The 23,165-nt window shown below is 32.1% G+C and overlaps 1 protein-coding gene across 4 annotated transcripts in view; it reads left to right on the top strand.

Moving 5' to 3' along the window:
* The window catches only part of LOC123014687 (frizzled-2), a 48,474-nt gene that overhangs the window by 19,296 nt on the left and 6,013 nt on the right, over positions 1 to 23,165 (top strand). Inside the window, exon 1 of one of the 4 annotated variants that reach the window (XM_044413915.1) lies at positions 13,768 to 14,030. The exons of the other annotated variants lie outside the window; for them this stretch is intronic. The gene's annotated coding sequence lies outside the window, so the exon portion shown is untranslated. Of the gene's footprint in view, positions 1 to 13,767; positions 14,031 to 23,165 lie in introns of those variants that run through there. 4 annotated transcript variants of the gene reach the window in all.

The following is a 23,165-nucleotide window of genomic DNA, read 5'->3' as shown; positions in this document are numbered from 1 at the left end:
AGGAACAATATGTGTCGTTATAAATTTTATTTTATTGCAACCATGAGAGGAAATCGCTGTTTTCTCTTCAATTATCACGTTGGTTTTAAATGTGACAATAAAAATGCAATTAAAAATAATGGGTGGAAAAAAGTTCCACATGTCTTGTTGGGCCACTTTCTGTCACAATAATCGGCTTAAAATTATTATAATCGTTGCTACAATACCCTTTCTGAAAGAAAGCCCATAATCCCTTACATAAACCGTTTACCTGAAATGCTTTGTGGTTTAACAACTGTCAAAGAAGGATTAAATACTAAATTCTGGGTAACCCAACACTCTGTCTTGATCTTTTAACATCTAAATTTCAATTTTTGATCGATGGTGACAACTGTGTTGTCCATATCCGAGAAAAAAAAATCGTTGTAAAAGAAATGTAGTTTGAATAAGTTTTACATTACAATACACGTAGAATTAGATTGAATTAGCCATTAATGAACACTCTATTGCGACAATAAAGTGAAAAAGAGTGTTGAGATTGGTGCAAAGGGTCAGGTTAATTAAATTCGATTGCCTTTGGTAACTTTCTTAAGAACACGTGCTTCATAAAAGGACACACGAAGTCTGGCTTACCATGATTGAGTTCGGACCCCATCTTAGTGGGATAATCGGCTTAGGAGATTAAGAAAGTCATTTTATGTTACCTCGAGAAGATTTAATTTGCTTTCAAGATGCACCGATTTTGGACGTGTTTTTGATATCCCAAAAATAGATTTTTGTAGTTAATTTTTTGAATTGCACACTGGTGATAAGCGATAATATTTTGATAGTGTCTGATTTTATTGATCGATGGACAGACTTTTGACACATTCACACATATTGGGATTTTTTCCATGAACATTTCACTGTGCAAAAATGAAATTTCACAAATTGCATGACTGGTAATGTTATACCTAATGAATCCTCTTAAAAAATTAAAAATTACTTAGCTATTTGTATGTTGAAACGGACAAAAAATCTGATATGTATGAACTGTGAAATAGCTAATTGGTTATGCAGAACATGTGAGCAACCAAACATCATAATTTACTACGACGCTTGGCTAGAATGTTTAAACCAATTAATGAATTTCTCACATCATTATCGTTTTAAGAAAGTCAGAATTTGACATAACATTTTTGTGTTTGTAAAGATTAACCGTTCATCAATCTTTCAGCGTGATTCGGTTTCTGGCGTTTTCTCGCACGATCGTTTCAATAAATCACGTCATGTCACATACCACCAACTTCGTTGGGCGAAACCTCGACCATTAACCACTTTATTTTATCATTTCCATCGCTGTGTGACTCTTGGGTGACATCGAAGAACACAGCGCTCATAATTGGTAAAATCCTATCAGTTTCATCTTTACAAAAATTTATTACCGACGTTAGAAAAGAAAAATATTCTTCGGCTCTCTTCCATTTAATATTTATATTTGCCAACAGTCAAGGCCTACAAGCTATTCTGTCTGCATCAAAAATTAAATTGCGCCTCTATTTTAAATTAATTTTTAAATTACGAGTAGATTTAATTTATTTTGTTGACTCGAGAATGGAAATGACAAAAGAGGTGTGCACAATTCTTGGTATTTATACCACAAAATCCAGCGATGCAGAATATAGAAACTTGAATTCAAACAATGTTGAGTCATGTGAGAAGTCAAAAATAAAAGTACACGATTTAGGTGGAGTTTTTAAATCTTTAATCACCACAAACGCATGCACAAATAGCTATTCTGGGGACTGGTAAATGTGCACATATGAATGCAAAAAGCTTTGCAATATGTATTCAAGAAAGGTATATGTTATGGTATTATATAAAGTGAATTTCAAATTTCTACCTCTAGTCATAGGTGATTCAAGTGTGCAGAATTATATTGAGTAATAATTTCTTTAGCGCTTAATTTGCTTTGCCTACTTTTGAAGCAAATTAAGATTTGTCGCGGTTACGAATTATTTTCTAGCATTCTACTCAAATGCCTATTACGGCAGTAAATGACTTTGGAAAGAGGGATTTTCAATAGGTTGAACAAGAATATCGAAATATAATTTCATTTTCAATCTCACGGTGAAATATGATACAGGCGGAGGTCTGTGTCATCTGAGCAGTTGGTAACGGGTCGATTACACGCCCAACGTGCCATTTCAGACGCCATAACTACAAAGAAAATGACAGCATCCATAAAATGCAATTCGAATAGCAGACAACTTGAGACACGAAATTCTATTAAATTATTGTGGACCATCGTGGAATATGATGAACTTGTATTTGTCGTTGCGGCTTTCTCGGAATGTAAACTGATATCTGCTGATGATCAAGAATCTAAATTAGTATCAGTCGGCAATCACTAAGTCCTAGTGACGCCAGTAAGAGTATTCATTTTTTTTAAATATTTTTTTGACATAGAATCGATTTTTTAGTTGTTTTAGTAGTTTCCAATTCTGGCGATTTGTTTACTGGGATTGACAACATCAACAAAACGTGTTAAAACAAAACATATTGATATTAAAATTAACACATATATTGTGATAATATAAATATAAGTAAGTGCAAAATCAGTTATGCTGGTTCCGATCGTTTTTTTTTAATGTAGCCAATTTGCTTCAAAAGGAATCGCCTTTTTTGAAAGATTAATGGTAGAAATTGTAAGTAAAATCAGGCTATAAACGTGTGTTATTTTTGCTTGTGTCTTTATCATTTAAACTTTTGCTTTTGTGGCTATTTCGTTTGATTTCACTCTTTTCATCAAAAATGCTTCTATTTAGATTTGATTACCTTTTTCTACTCTTTTTATAATCTCGTCAATTTTTGAGGCTTAAATTGGTGCATGTTTAAGATTATTTTCTTTGAACAAATTTACTCATTAATTAAATATAAAAAAATAAAAAATATAAAACAAATTATAATTAAAAATAGAATACTTCATTCTTAGCCTTCTTTTTATGTCAATTCTCATTTGCCTTCCTAGGCTTCATTCACTTTTTGGAACGCATGAAGAAGTAAATAAGTTTTAGTCCATTTTAACACATTATTGTACAAACGATCATAATCTCCTTTAAAAAACTGTGATGCTTTTATAACATTGCAAAAAAAGTAATAACGCATTTTCAGTTACAAAATTTTGTATTATTTCTTTTTGAAATAGAAAAGAAAATCTACACAAAACTTGAATGTTAGTTTTTTTTATAAGAGATAAAAATTAAAGTTCTGTGCTGCTGGATGGTATTCGTTGTCTAACCACGGTTCATATAGGGTGCTCCCGTCGTCGGTTTTCCCTACAGTATCGATTAACCGTAGAAATTGTATTTACTATTCTAGTCAGGTGTTCCCCCTTACCCTTCGACACGTTTTTGGAGACAAATTGCAATCAAACCTATATTAACAATGACAGTTTTTTGAAGTGCAACCTAATACCTGATATGTCATCATTCCAAAAATGTATTCTTGTGTAAAAGTTGTCCAAATATAAACGAAATATTTAGTGCGAAACGTATAAATTCTTTTCTTTATTACTTTTACCACAACTTCGCCTGCCACAGGAACTGGAATTTTCGCTGCATACAATGTTGGTTCAGTTTATAAATTCTTCAACTCTATAAATTTCTCCATTGTTAAGGGAAAGATACATAGGTGTTCATTTATCATCTACACTTTTGCTAATCTTACCGTGTCACTGTATAACAGCTGCGGTTCCTCCAACGCACTAAAGTAAGAATAACAAAAGGCTATATCCTGCATACACAGGCAGGTTTAAAATACTCGTACAAATTTCTCACAAAGTGATAACTGAATAAAAATGTTTCAGACTTAAATTTATAGATCTAGAAAATTATTGGTTCTAAAGATTTTGTTTGTTGAACATACATAAACGTTAGACAGTGAATATGCATATTATAATAAAATCTACAGAAGGCACCACTAAGTCCAAGTCTGACAAAATGCATATTTTAGCATTCTAAAACCAGTATCATAAATATTCAAGTGTTGGGTCTGGCTTAACATCACCCTTTCACATAAACTGTGGAATCAATTAAGAATGTTAATATGGCGCACTCATATTGTTCCATCAAATCGTTGGTGTTATTTTAAGACAAACATTGTTGACGATGTTGATCATTTTTATTACCATACAATCAAAACAGGAACATTAAGCCAATATTATATGATTTCGTTCGTGGCAGAATTACAATAAAAAGCTGATGGGCCTGTAAAAGCGTGGGCCGGTAATGTGGCTAACATGAGACAGGACAGTCGAGCTTGTTGCTGTTCAGCGCTTGGGAATGAAGAAACTGTCAGTAGGTGTCATTATTTAACATTATCGCGATATGACTAATGTCCCGCACAGCAGGAAAACGCATATATCACACCCGCACTCTGCGTCTCATGTGAGATCCCTGTGTGCAATATGCAAACTTGCTTCGCAAAAAAACTAATAATTACCAGTTTTGCGCTACACTCGGTCTCTTTTTGGAGAACTTCCTCACATAGGTGATCAAAAAGACAACCATGGGAAAAATTTACATAACATTTTGGTTGATTTATTCAAGAAAGTTGTCCTGTCGTTACATGAGTTCTAAGTTATCTGTTTATTATAATGGGCACCCACTCCATCAAAATGTCTTTTATGACATTATGGCTACTAAGGTGGTGCAAAAAATATAAAATGTCAGAAGATATGGGTATAACGACGCCAAACACATCTTCTTTATTCACCGAGAATTTAATTTTCTTGTGAAAATTTAATTAACTATAGGACAAGTTTTGTCAAAGGTCGCAAATACATGCAAGATTTTTATTTACTGCATTAATACTTGTTATAAACGGAGAGATAAGAGAATTTTTATTATGTTTGCAGCTTCAATGTTACTTTTATTATTTTTTACTCTGTTTCTCACATATAAATATAGCAAAGTATTGATTGAACTTGACAAAAAGGAATTCCCTCTAAACGAGCCGGCATTCCACAAGACTCATTTAGACATCTGTGTCGAGTATTGCACAAAAATTAAACCGGTGTTGGAAATAATAACACTAATGGCTTATTGGAATGATAGAGTGTCAAGAACCGAAGTGATTTAGCTATTTCAAATATCGCACACGTCGAAAAAAAATATTTTTGTTAAGATGGTTAAATTACACGAATTTTGATATGTTTCAAATTAAAATATGTACATAAATCGCTATACATATTTTCTATCTTATCTATTGAATCTAAGAACAGCAGAATATTATAGGTATTATTCAAAGAGTAAAAAGTAAATGACAGAAAATCTCACAGTGCCTTTTTTAGAGGTAGGCTTTGCCACAGTTACAAACCAAAAATGTTTCAAAAATCAGTTTTTAAAATGAATACATTTTTTTAATACAAATCGTTTTTTGCTGTATTTTTTTAACATGGTTGGAATGTAAGAAGTAAGTATTATGTGGTAAAAATACTTTAAAATGAAGGTAAAATACAATGAAGATCTCATTAGAGAAAAAAAACAATTATTAACTTTTATCAAAATTCAATTTTCATATGGAAAGTTTTATAGAGGATGAATCTAACAGTTTTGCAAATGTTTTAAATGGTGATAGTCAAGGTCATAAAAGCCGTAATAACTTACTTAACTTGTCTTATCTGAATGAATGTTGATGGGACTCCAGATTAGAGGGTTTTAGTCGCCAACTAAATTCAAGTTGACCAACAAAAATTACAAACAAATATGAAAGAAGTAAAGAGATATAATAATAGTTAAATTAAAAGTTAAATTGCTAACAGTAGTTGACATTTGAGGCCACGAAATTCGATGAAATCGAAATATAGTGCAAAACTTTTAACTTTTAAATGAACTATTTTACAAATTGCAAGCTTTTGATTTCCGTGATTGAGGCTAACAGTTTCCACTCGATTTACTACTAATACCTACCATGTGGTCCTCTATTGAAAGATTCATGTGGTGTGGTCATGGGTGTTTAGGACACAAGCTGTTTCCGGTCGAATGCTTCTTCTGAAAAACATGCACAAAAGTTGAAGTTTTCAGATTTTAACTTCTATTTGCATTGTTATTGTTAGATTTTCTTGACAAAGATGAAGCAAGTCTTTGTCCAATTTTTATTTTACTCAAACTAAAATAAATAAACTGTAATATTTAAAGCTGTCCTAGTTCCAAAACCGTCCAAAAACGAACACCTAATGAAACTTTCAAATTACCGTAAAAACCCAGCTGTAACACAAGTACAAATTTAAATAACATTGCGCTAGAAAACCCTATACTAGATAAACAACAGTGACGTTTTAAAAGTTTTCGACAAGACTTTGCTTTGGAAACCCGAGGAATGGGAAAAGTAGGAACTGAACATATGAGTACAGCTTCGTGATAATCGGTACCTATCAAATGATGCTGTGATCTTTGTTACTGGGAAAATTCTTATTTTCGACTTCAAATATCTTCACATAAAGTTTTTTTGCGTCAAAAAAAAAGCTACAGGCCGAGTAAAATTATTTGCATGCAACACTGAATAATTATTTATTATTTACGATTTACAAACGCCTTTCCTTTAGTATAACGATTTTGCTTTTTGTGTGTAGAGCCCGGTTAAAAATAAATTTTGCAGCTCAACAGGTGGCATTGGCTTTCTGTGCAAAGTCGTATTATTAAATGGGCATATTTATAAGTATATTTTATAACGAGCTACAGGAATATGACAGGATGTTTAAGTGGACGGCAGGACCGGACTATCGACTATGTTTATTAAAAGCGACAATACAAAACGGTATAAACATTATTAAAAATAGAATCCGGCAAATAAATTAAACACAGTGTGTAAAATGTGACTATAAGTGTCCAGATACCGCAGAAAGTTTCTCAAAATGATACAATTAATTTGAAAGTCAAATACAGCGCGAGAAATTATCATAACCCCATTTATAATCCTGTTTATTGCGTTGGCAGTCGTGGTTTTCAAACAAGTTTATAAGTCCCAATAAAAATCGGTGCAAAAATAATCTTCGTACCACGACACCCACGACTTTTCTCAGTTACTTCGCAAAATAATTGGTTTGTTTTTCACGAATATTGCATTTCACTAAATAAATTCCTGACTGAGTCACTTGGACGTGTCATATAGGTAAGGTGCAAAAGTCAGCTCTGTTTTGTCTGGATATTTAGTATATCTCATTAAATTACATCAAACTCTAGAATATTTATTTTTTAACGTGAGGTGAACAACATAACATGTTGCCATTATTTCCAACGTTATTTTTGTCACTTTATTTTGCTGGGGCTCACCGGTTATGAATAATTCTCAAGGAATGAACACATTCCAAAGTCCTGGTAAATTTATTTGTCGTCGCAGCAAAGAGATACATTGATCCTAAATTGACATATCAAGATAATGGTCGTGATGTGGCATAAATTAATTAAAGCAACTGCTTAATTCAAACAATTCAATGTTGGTTGATTTACGCAGATGTTTACGACCGAAAGCAATTCGTTAGTTAACTTCTTTTTTAAAAAATTAGCAACACTAATTACAGATTAACACATTTCTTCAAGTTTTCAGTTTTAGTTATGCATTCATTATTCCTCTAAGTTAGTGAATGTAAATTAGATTTAATAAAAAGAATTTTCCATTACAATGTAACTTAAAAAGTATTAAATTATCAAATGTTTTATAACTTTGTTATGATGTTTGCCAATTAAAATGTGTAAACATTTCATAACATAATTATGTGACTCAATGGTTAGTAAAAACAATGAGTAGTAATTTAACTGACAACCAGTATCAACTGAGTTACCAAATATTGTTATAATTAAAACTAACCCTTATAAAACTTGAATGAATGAATCAATTGGTATAAAACCTGTATTTCAAAATTTAATTAGTCCTTGCAAATTCAACTACCAAACTATAAAAAGCGAATGTAAGTAATGCTTTTATAATTAAATGAACGGTAATAAACAGAAGTAATTACAGAGAAGACAGAAGCCGTCGCCATTCATTACAAATAATTAATAAATTAATTGTTGTAGGTTGCAATTGAGTTAAATTAAATTTATGTAAGGTTTATTAAAATTGCAGTTTTACTCAGAAACAAAAATCTAATTACAGTCTGCTTTGATTTACTTTTTTATGTGGTCTTTGATTAATTTTAACGTTGGTAGATTCTAATTGATGATAAAATTATTGACAAATATGTATGTCCAATAGTTCAACGTTTTAAAGAAGTGTTAACCGAGCATGCATGCGTGGAAGTTGTAAATCATATATAATAAATCACGGTTATAATTAAGAACCAGCGGTGGGACGTTTCTGTAAATTTTAACCAACACCTGCGAAGTAATGCCATACTTTTCATCCTCCAAAGGGCAAGAAATGAATGGAGGAATCGTTGAAAAATAAGTTTAACTAAATTTAAATTTTATGGTATCTGTAGTGATGTATGAACACAAAAATTACTTGCATCTTACGACACTTGTAATGAAATTCGTGCTGTTCGGTTTAATTGGAAACGATTGCAACTCTCTATTTTCAAATGCAGTACATACCTACATAAATTTTTTCGAGTCATTTATTTTAATTTTATTTCATTTGTGTTTAGTAGTTTTTTTTTAATTGATGGTATTCATTATCTTTTACATTAGCAGCGGATTTAGAAATTAGGAAAGTAATAGAAGAGTGTGATATTAATTAATATTTTATCCATGTTTAGAAACTCAGCTTCAGATTTCTAAATACATACAATTTGGTATAAAAAAAGTGATGTCTAACGCCTTTGTAAAATTAATCCATAATAATTAATCAAATACCAATTTAATATTATTGGTTATCATTTTTCACGTTTCTCACTAACTATATATTTATAGGTCGTTTGACGTTTTTTATTATTTTATAATCTATAAGTAAAAAACAGGAATATCCAACTTTTAATTAGAGACAAGTTGAGTTAAATTTAATTTCCTCAAGGTAAATACAACTATCTTTCCGGTACCTTCCTCGAAAGATTCGAAAGTCACGTTTGAAAGATAAATAAACACAAAGGCCCCACAACAGTTATTTTCTTAAAGGATTTTTGTGACATGTTTATGGAGATGTCACGCTGACAATTGACTGAGCATAAATCATTAGTGCTGCCATAAATTACTCAAGGCCTAAAAGGGACTGAAATAGGTGTTGGTTGAGCACTGTCTCGGACAAGGACAAAATTCTGGACTAAAGACCCGTCCATTTACGCCAATTCACAGAAGTCAAAATATTTTCTACAAGCAAATTACGTGCGCTTGATACACTGTTACAAATTTGATTATTTGCCGACTGGTTGGAGCTTTTTGTAAAATAAAAATGCAGAAAATTCCAGTTCATGAAATTGTGTTCCAAAACCATTATTTTCGTCCGAATGCTTTTAAAAATAAAACGTGGTTAATGCATTTCCGTTTGTTGTTTTTAGGAGGCTTGCGGTTTCACAACGAAACTAAAAAGTCACTTGTAATCCCTCTTGGCATTCGGGTAGATTCTGAGACAGGATTTTTCCTCAATTTTCGGAAATAGTTAGATAAACTAATGACTGGAAGTTGATTATCGTTAGCATTTGGGAGGTCCCAGCATTCACTTAAGAAGCCATAAATTTTCATAAATCTGCAACAGAATCTAAGTCCCAGTAGGTAAAAGTTAGCAGCTTTCTTAGCTCGCCTGCAGAGTTTGCAAACAATTGATATAGATGTCTAAAAAGGGGACACTGACCGGAGCGTTTCACAATACCTCATTCTCGTAACATTTATTTATGTATTCTGTAGGTTTTAGAAAATCTTTAACGTAGGTACACCAAACTGTGTGACCTAATACATTAGCTTAATGGCCCCGCGGTAGACATATTTACAGGACATTAGTTTGATACTGATGCATTTGCTGGTAATATTTCCAGCCATTATGTAGGTGGGGTATAGTCAAAAATACCTAAACAATGATAAAAATAAAACCCGTGGTAATTTCAGTATTATCTCGTCGACTCGAGAATCCAGTGGCAACAAATGGGTGGAGTTAACAATTAGCCTAATTTATAAGACAATGCTCGGATTTCACGCAATAAATCTGACACACGAACTGAGAATAAAAATCGCCCCAGTCAGATTTTATGTACCTGGTAGTGTAGAAATAACGTAAACCCTGCTGCGAGAGTCAGGTAGGACTGCCTGAATAAAGCAGATGACGCGATAACAATGGTTAAATACGTCAATCTTCCAGTATGACAGTCAAAATAGTCCCACGTATTTCGTTGTCCGCCATCATATTTCATAACCCAACACTTCCCTCTTATCTGATCTCGAGAAGTTGAAGTGTCTTTTCATTATTTTTTATTTTCCTTAGCATCTTCAATTATTATTGGAGTCAGGATATAATCAAAACATGACCACACTATAAGTGTTAAAATCTTCCATAGTGGCGGTTAGTCAGTTTTAATGCATTTAACGAATGTCGGTGTGTTTTATTAATCACGTGAAATAGGACGGCGTTACGCGGAATGAAGTCAACCCACATTTTATTTTGAAATATTTCTTCAACTGTAATAGGCAGTGAAGGCCTTGCTAAGGGGTACAAATTATCTGTAATGAAAAATAAACTCGAAGAAAATTTGGTGTGGGTTTGTTTTATTACAAACAACGTGTCTAATACCTTTGGGGTCCTTGTATTATACACATTCAATCATTTTTGACAAGATAAGGCTTGAGCTATATTTTTATAACAATGAAGAAATTGTGCAATTAACTTTAAGCATTTTAAATTAAGTTAACATTTTAGTAACATCTTTAGATAATGATAATAAAGAAAAAAATGCTACACATTTAAAATTCGTGTACAGGGTGAGTCATTACAAGTATAGTGGACCAAAAACCTTATTACAACTGAACAGTGCTATAAAGTTTAAACAAATTTTTGTAATTTTTGACTGTTTCACAAAAATAGCTATTTATGTATCAAGTACGCAAAATAGGGTTTTAGGGGATGAATCGTAATTAATGACGAGGCGACGTAGGAGCCGAGTCTTTAATGAGAGGAGTCACCTAAAACCTTTTGCGTACGTGGTGCATACAAGATTTTTTTGTTAAAGCTCCCAAAACACGAATTCACACCTCTTTGTAATTAAAAAAAATTCGTTACCAGAGTAACCAATTTTATTTTTTAGTCCGCAAAAACTGTTTTTGGGGACTGAGTACCTAAAATATCCGTACTATTTTATTGAGTCCGGAAAAGACTCCGTAAAACAGCTGTTTCCGGGAGCGTATACAAAATTTTTTTTTTTCATTTTTAACTGTTGATTTAAATGTGATTCGTTTTCGCAAATATTTGCATTTACAAACTTATAAAACAGTGCAAATCAAAAATTTCAGGAGAACTCGAAGTAAAATCGGCTTTACATTACTTAATTTTTCGTTATACTCTCATTAGTTATTTTTTTGTTCACTATTTAGTTACATACTTGCGAATTGCCAAAATGAAGTTGGCTTAACTGTGCTGTAGCTTTAATTTCCGTACTTTACGTCTCACAATGTCAACAGTCGGAATAAAATTAATGCCTTGCAGGTTCTCTCTCGTTGCGTTTCATTTGACGGAAGTGCATCAAGCTGACAAAAAAGTATTTTCTAATTTCATTCATTCAAGAAAAAAAATGAAAAAGCAGCAATAAACTTGATGTGTGTTGACAGGAAGGTTAAGTCATTAATAATAATTACTCACAAATTAATCAAATAAACGGTTTTGGATTGACATCTAAACAAACATCTTTGACTCAAACTAACAAATCAATTGAAGAAAAATTACACCCGGTCTTTAAAAATTTCAGGAAATTGGTTTTACAGAAAATCAAGTTAAAATTTTTAAATATCTATAAATATTTGGCGAAATAATAAACCTTCAGTGTTCGGCGAAAATGTTGGTTATTGGTTATTTATAAAAACTTATAAATTGATCGTCAAGATATACTTCTCTTTAAAACAATACAAATAAAGGAAAGATAAAAAGTTTCTTTTCAGATCTTTTCTATTATGTTGGTATCTCTTGCGGGACTTGTGAACAACATAGAATTCTTGTTGAATTTAATATTTAAAACACTTAAAAATCTAGTCTATCAGTAAAAAATATATAGGTATTTCTTCTTAGTAGTAATTATTATTATTAGTTTTGATAATATAAGTCTTTGTACAAAAGAAATATCTGAGATAATAACAAATCCTTCTCCTCTGAAATGGCTTAATTTAACTTAAAAACAAAATAAATTATAATAGAAAATTGAAGGCATTTTTTCAATTTTAAAGAACACAACGTTAATGTCTTTGTGAAAAAGAGTATGACAAAATAGAAATTTCAAATTTTTAATTAAGAGTTTTTTTTTAATAAACAAAAGAGTACATTATTTTTAATGGTTGCCCTGCACCTGGAGGACGAGGGCTATAACCTGGACTATAGCATAAAGGCAGTTACAGAGTAACATAATTTAAACAAAAGAGTGAAGAAGAGATGGAAGCAAGAAGGGAGTATAACTTCTTTTCTAAAAATACTTTGAATCTTCAAAAAAGACTAATTTACACATTAAAAAAGTTAGAAAAAATGTGTTACTTATTTTTACAATGTACGCGATTATACCGTGCGATCAAAAAATAAATAAATTAGAGTAGGCGCTGATTAGTTGTTCAGATGGCAATCTTAATTTTTGACATTAAATATCAACGGAAACTTTGACAAGTTTGCGTTTTATTCCTTTTGAGTGAAATAATGTTCACTTTAGAGCAAAAAATTTGTTGTACAAGACGAAAACGGTGAATGGTCATTTCTCTTTCAGTTTGTGTGGAAAATTTCCAGCCCAGATTCCCACCCAATGTGTTGTGAACTGTAAAATTCAATCAACGCCTACTCTAATTTATTTTTTTCTTGATCGCACGGTATTGTCCGCCACTGTACATCTGTCCCCCCGATGCACCCATGTAGTCGGCGCTTGTGGATTTTTGAAGAATTGATTTTATGTCGACAGAATGATGAGTATGCGGATGTGATGAGTTTCATTATTATTTTGTTGACTGTCGCTTAGTGGTCTAGAAACGTTATTTCAAATATAAATTGCAAAAATAATTGGATATTACATTTGTTTTGCTTGGTGACAGGTGGGTTATTTATACCACTAATTAAAAAAAAAAATAAACAACGAGTTCGGTTAAACCATTTCACTGCAATGAAAAATATGTAATAGATTTGCGCTAATCAAGTAATTTAATCACAGTTAGACGTTGAATTAGTACACCCAAGTGAGCAATTTAATATTCGGACATTGATTTACGTTTTCGTCTACACAAACAAAATAAGAAATTAATTACAATATAAAATTACCTCAACATAGTGGCAGGCATGCCTAGAATATTAAACAGATTCACCTGCTTGCTGAACCACACCAGCGATTAGATCTTTTATTGCGTTAATCATCTGGGTTTATAACTCAAATTTAGGTGATTTACTTATTATACATAGTTACAATCAAGTAGGTGGGCTAGCGGGGTTAAAAATGGCGCCCCTTCGCGGTTACTTACCGTGATCAAAAATTGAAAAACTGTCAAACATTCAACAAATCCCGGTAAATCGCCAAATCAACCGAGTGATATGTTGATGTTGTCGTTAGTAGTCGGACGGTTTCGGCTAAAACCGGCATGAACTTCGGTTCAACGGTAAGAAATCCTGACCACATGCGTGCGTATTCTCAATTTTGTTCAGTCAGTAAATTCAGTCGAGTTTAGTTAGACGTGGAGTTAACGTCTGTAGAGTTAGTGTTGGACGTAATTTAGCACCACCACCAAAATAAATAGTTTGCGAATATATCCCTCAACACCAGAGGAATTGTGTAGTGTAAATATTTAAGTTTAAACATCATTTAGATTTATGTTGTGCGAATTGAATTTTGAAATGTTACCAAGTGTAGTGCGAATTTAGAATGTTGCTCAGGATATACATACAACCCACTGGAAAAAAATGATACAATTTACAAGGTAAGACGGGAAGCTGTGCCATGTGGGAGTTTTTACTGGGAAATATCTTTTTATTGTTCACCTGCGGCTATTTACGATTTTTAAAAATAGTCGCGGTATTTTACGCGCGCGTTGAAAAACAATAACAAGATCGCGCGATCAAAATATTGAATTAAATCACGAGGAGCTAATTTATTTATTTACATTTAAACAAAAACGAGATTTGGCTGGCTTTAAATTATCGCGGTTTTAAAAATAAATCTGTTTTGTTATTTTCGAATTAGGTCGCATCCTCACTAACAACAGTAGCGAAGGATAATAGATTTGTTGAAATATAACATATTTGAGGTTGCCGGACTGAAAGTTGTACCTTGTTATTAGTGGTAACATCTGTGCCGTGAATTATGGAATAATGAGTTCCATTATGCGCCCACCCAACCCATTGCCTTGCTACTAACATTTTCGATTAAACTATCATCAATCTCTTCAATATGGTGTGTCTAATTAACAGATCAATCATGGTTTTATCTTCGAGCAGTCATGTATTCAATTTCTTGTCACAAGTTCAGGTAGTTTTTGAGCGAAAGCTGAGCTTTGGGTTTCCGTCTTGACTCGACCCTTGTTAACTTTCAAGAATGGCACCACAAAGGCTGAGATTTTTCAAGAATTTATTTTGGTTTCTTTCTAAAAATTTAAAATTCAATAATAAGGAAAAATTCGGCTTTTTGATGCAGCGCAGCGTCGCTAAATTCGTGCTTTATTAGTTGGGTGTGGGTGATGTCTCGTATAAAATACGGCATCTAATATTTCGTTGTATGTAATGCGTCTTGTCTATTTACAGATGCTGTTTTATGTGGCTTGACGTTGAATGACCCTTTTTGATATTACATCTGCGGCCTGAGGTTTAGCCTCAACCACGTGATTATTTGATAGCTCTTTAACTTAGCCATAATATTTCAATTTTAATGGAATTCTCTCACTAAAGAAAAAAAATAATGGTGTTCAAATACTACACATTTGGCAGTTATTTAATTACAGCGCAGTATAAAAAGCTTAAAATTCTTTTCCGCTTTGTTGTGATGATTTTTCAGGAATTTCAGTCTTGATAATTACTTACATTGCATTGGAATGATCATTATTCTATATTTTTTAAGGTAGAAATAACCTATAAATAACGTCTTTTATTTTAATATGCCAAGTTATGAATTGCTGAGTAGGTGCCTTGCCAATTACGAAATAATTATGTGTTGAATAGGTGGCCAATAGCTACTTCAGTGGAAATTATTATTGTTGAAATTTTTTTAAGGCAATTAATGTAGTTTTGGCGCCTTGATGTCACAAGTTTTTTCATTCTTTATTGATTTTATTTTAGTAGTAATTATTTTGATTTGAAGACTTCCATTACATGTAGGTATTTATTCATTTTGCAGTAGAGAACCTAATAAGTTTTGTAAATGGTAACGCTTTAAACACATATGTATGCTATACCTACTATAAATAATAGCAGCCTTATTAGAAAGCGTCTATTTATGATAAAATGAATTTGTCAGTTTTGCTGTAATAACGTCGTCATCGTAGTAATTTCCGTCGATAGATTAAGTTGTGGAAGTTGAGCGAGTGTAAATCTAACATAAAATGTGTATTTGGTCCGATCAATGAACAAACAAAAAGCAGTTGTAGAATACTGAGTGGGAACAGAATTTTTGACTTCAGGGCTGTGTTTGTACTAGTTAGAAGATAAAAATACTAAAAGCCCCAGTCCTTCGAGGTGAACGGGGCGCATGGGGGCATCAATAGACTGCAGTTTTATGGTTACTTGCTTACATCTCGAAAACGGTGCTTGTTACGAAAAAATGATTATGTAAGAAATTAAAGCTTATACATTTCTTTTACAAAACGGGTTTTTCGTAGTTTTTTGTATCGCAGTTTACGAGACATCCTCTGTCAAATAGGTACCTAGGTGTCACACTCTTTAAAAAACTTCTTTTTTCTTTACCTTGCATCATAGTGCCTAAAACACCCAAGTTTACAGGAGTGATTGTGACGAAACGTTGATTATAGATTGCAAATTGTATTATAGGCCTCTGCAGCTTGTACAAAACAGTCATTTTCAGTGGTCATTTAGTTACATTCCTCCTAGAAGGTGATGTTATGTTTCACTTCTTGCATGAACATATTCAAATTCGAAGAAAACTTTCATTTTCGTATCTTTATTGCCAATTTATATTGTGTTTACGTAAAACACCAATATTCCCATTCTGTTAAGTAAACTCTAAAGTCACAACTCACAATATTCACAATCACATTTTCATTTAAATTAGAATCATTGTAATGAACGAACGCCATTCTATTAACCAATTTGGCTACCTACATTTTTCAATCTAAAATCTTATTGGTTTCTCCATGGTTACTCACATTATAATAATGGCCGACCTCAAACGGACCAATCACAACATTGCATTAAATTTTTGAATGAATCGAAAAATCAAAAGTGATTAGTTTTTTACATTATTATAATGGCTGATCTTAAATGGACCAATCACGATGTTTTACAACAGTTCGTACATTAATTCATTAATAGTAGTTGTTTTAAGAGAGTGCGATATTTGATAGCGAATATCGCAAAAACTGTTTGAGAAAAACCCCAGAACCACCTTGTAGAAAATTTAATAAGCTTTAATTTTGTACATAATTATTTCTTTTGTAACACGTACCCTTTCGTAGCGAAAAAGCTTAAAACGTCACTTTGGTGTCCCCTTGCCCTCCACTCACCACGTACAACCGGGGATTTTAATATATTTGCGTGTAACTTACTCAAATACATCCAAGAAGTCAAAAATTACAATCTACAACTTCTTCATTGATTGGAACTAATTATGAATTTGCTGTCTTTAAGACAACACTAAAGTTAAAACTTCGTAAATAATACATTTGCATTTTATTCTTATTTTTCTCTTGTTGTTGTTGGAATTGCATGATGAGTTTGTGATATATTTTGTTTTTAGATTTTTTAGTTAATTTAAGAATAATTTCAAAATGCAACACTAAAAATTTGTGGCATAACTTATTTTTTTACAGATTTTTCTGTTATAATAACAATGGGTTATAATCTTTCTTGTCGTATGAGAGCCAACGAATGGAAATATTTTTCGTCTACAATTTACAGATGAAAAACACAAAATTGTAATGCTATAACAGGCATTTTTATTTTTTTAATGAAATAATAAAATATGTATGGTAATACATTTGAATGATGCTAATTGATAAATGATTTGGATGCTTTACTTTGGTAAATAGGTCAGATGATCTACATCTGTGTTTGAGAAATTTCTCAATTTTACAAAGATCAAATTTTGTAACCTTTATTTTTAACTAGCGTTTCCTACGTTATTAGAGGATAATTGTTTTAATTTATTTTTATTTATTTTGCACTGTTGCATTACCATACAAAGAGTATTGACTATGCAATGCATAATTTTCGTTGTTTCACGACAATCATGTCGATCCATCAATCAATCAAAAACCTCACACTTGCAGTGTATGCCTTTGAATATAAATATGCAAATATGAGCAAGAACAAGTCAATAAATATGCATGGAAACGTTGAAATAAAAAAAGTGATTAATTTAGAATTTCCTGTCTGTACCTATGGTCTATGAAGAGTTATAGCTGCACCTACTTTGATTTATGAAAACCTTCATTTGTAACAACTGAAAACTAATCTACAAGTGTAAAACAAATGTAATGTCGAAAATTTTATAAGCCCCAAAGACGTGAAAGAATATGAAAAGAAGAATGAAACTAGGGGTAAAATCGTGGGGTAAATCTGTAATTATTCCTGTCATTAAATGTTTACATAATGCTAAATAAAACGATTTTATTACATCGAAAAATGTGTAGTATCTAATTTGAATCGTTCTAAATTTAGCAAGCGGTCGTAAAACCGGCTAACAGATTATTTATTTGCTTAACGCCATCATATATGGTGTGTCAGTATAAATAAAAATACCATATCATTGGCCTGTCCATCAAACTAAATGGGAAAGTTTATTTAGAGTTATCAAAGTCGTATTTTATAAAGTACCGGGTTACAAGAATAATAATTAAAATCTGATGTAAAACATAAGTTTTGTTTGAACAAAGTCTTGTTTGCAATGAAAAAACAACCACTACGTTGTATACATATAATCTTGTTATTACATAGAATTTTCCGCAGAATTATCTGTTTAACGGAACAAATTCGATTTGCCTTATTGCACGGCAAGCTTGTTTAGATGCATCATGAACGTAATTACTCACTTCGTTGACGAAGCTGGCAGGTTATTTTCAGAATGTAAATACCAGGTAAGATGTGTTTTTTCATCTCACTCATGTTAACTTTTTTATCTTCTCGGAAGATTTCGAAGGTAATTAATTTTCAATAAGTATTCCATCAGTTCTATCAATCAAAGAGTGACACTAACAGATACTACGGCTGTAATTCCCTGAAATAAATTCGCTGTGGTCATACACCGCCAATGGATTTAAATTAAAATCCATCCGCAAGTAAACTAGTTTTTTTTATTAAACTCGAATTCTATTATTGGTGCCGTTTATTAATGTGTCAGCTTAACGAACCGATAAGACGATTTACTGATTTCATCGATTATTGACTTTAATTACACTAAAACATGTGAAACGTCCAAACAGCTTGGATAAATATTTGTATTTACATGTTTGTTAGATAATTCATTAATTTCAGCTAGTTAAAATTCCCTAGTGTAAACCCAGTAGAAGTTAAGCCGTGTATTTAAAATTGTTTAGAAGAAATAGATTCCGTGTACGAGTAGTTGTGTTTTTATATTGGACACTAACGAAGACAAATTGGTGGTTGCTTCTAGCTGGAAGCCTATCTTTAGATAAAAATGCACGAATCTTCACTTGAATTTTTACCCTTTTGAAAGTAGGATAACCAGTGCCCTAGTTTATTCGACGAAAAAATAGATTAACCATTAATTTTTTCGTATGATTTAAATGTAAGAAATCTAAAAAACTACATAGTTCTCATAAAAATTAAATTAGACCAAATGATATAACGTGCGTTTATTAAAAAAAAACAGCAGTAGACGAACGTATGTCCACTAATGAGTTTTAATTCTGTCATGTTGACATTTGTTTAAATGAATTTATCAAAGACATGCAAGATATTTGTCAAAGCACTTTCGAGTCTTTTTTAATGAACGCACGTTATAAAATCTGTTCATTTATTTTAATTGTATTGCCCCTATAGTATTTTTATACCTATGTTTAAGGAAACACCTATTTGTTATTTAGAACTTTTTACTATAATAAAATATAATAGAAAAAAATTAAAATAACACTTGGAAAAAATAGATTATTTTCAACGATCTTCATTTGGTATTATAAAACGTTTTTAAAGGAACAAAAAGTAAAAATAGTTATTTGTATTAGAAGGGAAAAAGACACTTTCCTCCAGGGTAATACATATAATGTAATACTTTCTGTTTTACAAACTTAATTAAACTGGCGTTTATGAAAATCCACATTAAAACTACGTATCATTCGGAATTTAAGTTTTCCGAAACTGGTCACCTCAAGCAACAGTTTTTATGCATGTATATAGTATTTCTATTATGTAGTGTGCCTCAGACACATTAGAAAAAACAACCTTAGCTAGGTCAATATAATGTAACAATTATGATTCAGACAATGTAATAAAAAAAAGCTCATAAATTTTTGAATAAAAAGTGTAAAAAAGTGACGAGACTGCATAAATGGGATTGGTTTCTTTATTTTTTTTAATTTGAAAAACATTTTGGATACCTAGATACATAGCTTTTAAACTTTGCAAATTTGCCTTTTATTTATATGGATAAAATTGCTTAAATTTTCTGTTTTTATTTGCATTTTATGGCAATGATAAACATAATTGCGGTAAGTTTTTAAACCTAAATAGACAATAATTCCTAGACTTTATTGATTCAAACGTAAATATGTAGTTCAATGAATTTTGCATAAAATGTTTGAACTCTTTTTTGGATATTTTACTTGGTTTGTGGTTGGAACCATCGCCTTATTTTATCTACAATCTGAATGTTTATTTCTTGCTAGATCTACCTGTTTGAGAAAATGGTTGTTTGAAGTAACAAAGCTTTCTAAAGTCGCCTGATCCTCTTACTTCCAAATGCTTTCTGGTTTTACACAATGTTTAAATCGACTTAAAAATTAAATAAACTCATGTATTTTCCAAGATGGTGTTTTGTTATACATAATTTATTGCAATGTAACACATGTTTTGTGAATCCAATTCGACCCAACATCTGTTTTGAACTGTGATTAATGTGGGTATGAATCGTTGGTTTTATTTTCTCTCCTCGGTAAATATAGATTACGATTTTCACTTTTCGATATTTTCCATCATATGTGTAAAATCATAGTATGTAAATGGATATTGCTTTCCACGAAACGTGACGGATTATTTAGACTGGAGGAATCAACTTCGTGACATTTGATGGGCTCTTGTGTTAGTGTCGAATGTCTTCCGATTAGAAGCTGTTGCTATAAATACTTTATCAGTTTTAAGAATGCTTGATACCAATACTGTCTTCGCAGTCGTGCTGCGACCCACTCTCCGGTTCAAGTTACCATTATCTGTCTACCATCAGGAACGTAAAGTGTCCCTGAGACAAGGGCCAGCGAAACCAGCTTGCATCTACTAACTTCTCGACTGTGCGATGTATGCTAGAACCCCATGCTGTTTCGTTAAGCAGAGCCGGATTTGAAGATAATTTAGTTGGAACAAGAAATTCTCGTATTCAGGAGTCATTCCCCTGTGTACAAATAAACGCATCTGAAAATTTTTACCTTTTTGAAGCGCATTTCAAAAAAGGTAATTTATAACTCGTATAAACTTGTTAATTGTATTGTCACCGAAGTGTCAAACCAGTCTTGTAAAACTAATTAGTTTCACATACAGAGCTGATATCTAATCCGTGGGTATGTGAGGTAATTAAACTGAGGCAAAGGCATATAAAAATGCAGTAAAGCCGATCCTGTCTCACGAGCAGGCAAACGTCTTTCGTCTTATTTAAATTAAATTCAGTTCTTTATTTGTCCAACACGCCCAACAAAGTGTCTGTCAAAGATTAAGTGGGTGATTCTGCAAGATCTGTTGTGGCATATAAGCGAATGGAGGCTTTTGTGTTTCGTAAGTACATATTCGTGATCATAAGTCGAGTACCCACTTCTCGAATTCTTACTGTCGAAAAAAAAAAGGAACAGGTGTTTTTAATATTATAAACAAGACGCTTTTAATGCCGACTCCTTCCACTTTGTTTGGATTAGGAGTACGATTCCGGGTGAAACGAGTTTGTGCTGAAGAACAAAGAAATGATAATGATTGTCTTTATTCGTGGGTGACCGTTTTTGTTTTCGAATAAAAACGAGGCGCTTTTAGATGGGTTGCGTGGGTGGGGTACGTGGAAGATGTGACAGATTGAGGTGAGGTCGACAAAGAAGATATCGACGAAGACATTTTCAAAACCTTTATAATCCACTGATTTAAATAAATAGCTTCTGTCACTATAATGGTAGTATCCCTTTTAAAAATTATACGCTTGAAACGATCTCGCTGGTAATTATAGGTCTATAACGTCTGTAATATAGGTGTGATAAATCATCAGTATAATTTGCCTGGAGTTTTTTATGTCAACATTTACCGTCGCTAATTGATTATTACTGAAAAAATCTGCGATTAATTTTAACGATTTCACTGATTTTCTAGATTTATGACGTTTATTTGCAATAGTCTTTTTTGCTTTGTTAGCTCCTTACACCTCTACAAGAATTTAATTTAAATTCTGGTTTGGGTTAATTGGAAAGTGGTTGGCATGAACATGACAGCCATCGCAGTCGTAAACTGTGATTAAATCTAGATTAAATACTATTGACAGTCTACTGAATGTTCGTGTAGAAAAGAAGAGGTACACGACATAACAACAAGTGGGAAAACAATTAAATTGAGTTAAACCAATAAACAACCTATGGAAAAACGGGCAGAACTTTAACAAGGTTCTTCTAAAGATATATACCAAGCGTTCAATAAAATTTCTGATCCAAATTAGTGACAGAAATGGTATAAATACTCGAATATCATCAAAATTGCATCACCTGAAAAAATTTTTTTTCTTGACCAACTTTTGCAAATTACCTACTACTCTCGTACATTATACCTACCTATAACTTACAAAATATGTTTTGGTTTAAATAGAACTTAGGATTAAAAAACAATCCAGACAGCTATCAAAAACGTTGCCTTTAAAAATTTAACTGTCATGAAACAATTTTTTATAGACGAACTAGTTTACAATTAGTTTGCTTTAGACGATATATCATTTTTGATTGATACTGTAAATGTTTTGAGGAAATATTATATTTGTCTATTTCCTACACACTATCAGTTTTTAGGAATTGTTATTATTTTTGTAAACAGTGGTTAAATATGTTAAGTCTGAATAACTTCCTTATTTGATTTTCGTTATCAAACCACAAATGAAACGAAATCAAAAGTTTTATTAATCTCGAAGCTAATAAAGAGGACATAAATAACCTTAACCGCCCCAAGTTGTTCCATTTCCGAATGCCCTCGGTAAAAATGAAGCAATAACAACAGTGTTGACTGCTGCTAGAATAAATAATCAAACCACAAAAACCAAATGTCCCATTACTCCCGTTACGAGTTCCAAAACACACAACGAGAATTTAAAGCCAAAAGTTTTAAACATCTGCGTCTAAAACACCCACAAACATACATACACAAATATAGTCGTAAAGCGTTGGCTCGTTTCCTTTTGCAGTAAATACTTCCACATACGTGTAGTTTGTCTCGTTCTTCGGTGGCTGTACTTGATAGCAAATGGAATTCAAATATTTGACTTGTCCCATCAACCTCCCAATTGAAATATATATAAATACATACTCGTATTTTCTCATTTGGAATGAACTACTTTGCAGAACATTGTGAGATGTTAGTAATAAAAGTTTGTAGCAATGAAAATCGATGTTGTGTAACAAGTCTACTTATCTGAAGATTGAGTAGAAAAGTTGTCTGGAGCACAGATCGGTAGTTTGAACATTTTATCATGAGATACCCTTAAT

The sequence above is a fragment of the Tribolium madens genome, unplaced genomic scaffold, assembly GCF_015345945.1.
Source record: "Tribolium madens isolate multiple individuals breed KSU strain unplaced genomic scaffold, Tmad_KSU_1.1 Scaffold_97;HRSCAF=244;Tcas5.2_LG3a, whole genome shotgun sequence".
NCBI classification, from domain to species: domain Eukaryota; kingdom Metazoa; phylum Arthropoda; class Insecta; order Coleoptera; family Tenebrionidae; genus Tribolium; species Tribolium madens.
This window is presented reverse-complemented; position numbering and strand designations above follow the sequence as displayed.